Raw genomic sequence first — 771 nt, 5'->3', positions numbered from 1 at the left:
AAAAAAAAATAGTTTCACATCTCATAAAAATTACCAGAGCAATCTCCAAGTGGATCAGAGATCTAAATGTAAAACTAACGCACATAAATAACAGATGAAAACATGGGTGATTTCCCTCTTGACTTGTGCATAGAGAAACTTTCAAACTATAATATAAAATCTGGAAACAATAAAAGAAAAAAATAATGAAAAATATTTTTACATGGCAAAACATTAGATGCAAATTCAAAGACTGATGACAAATCAGGAGACTTAATCATGGTAAAGAGCTAATTTCTCCAACAAGTAAAGAATTTTAAAAAAATAGAAAATAAAAAATATTATATAGAATGGACTAACAAAACTCCAAACAATTCACATATATATATATAAATGGCCTTTAAATACAAGAAAAAATATTTGACTTGGAAATTATGAAGAGACTATTTTTCACCTACCAGATTGGCAAAAAGTTCAAAGCCAAGGTAACACACTTGCCAATGCTATGGAAATTCAGATACTTTCATACATTTCTGATGGGAATGTAAAATGATACAACCTTGAAGACACTCCTCCAAAAAAAAAAAAAACAAAAAAAAGAAACAGCATATGTGCAAAGTTATTCATTAAGCAACAATTTGTAATAACAGAATATTGCAGTCAATCTAAATGATCACTCAAAGAAGAATGGTTGAATTAAATACAGTACTCCACACAATGGTATGCAATGCAGCTGAAGAGGAAGAATAAGGAAGCTCTCTGTGAATACAGGATACATTGTTTAATGAAATG

This window comes from Galeopterus variegatus, unplaced genomic scaffold (genome assembly GCF_000696425.1).
Source record: "Galeopterus variegatus unplaced genomic scaffold, G_variegatus-3.0.2 Scaffold3283, whole genome shotgun sequence".
NCBI lineage: Eukaryota > Metazoa > Chordata > Mammalia > Dermoptera > Cynocephalidae > Galeopterus > Galeopterus variegatus.
Note: the sequence above shows the minus strand (reverse complement) of the source record.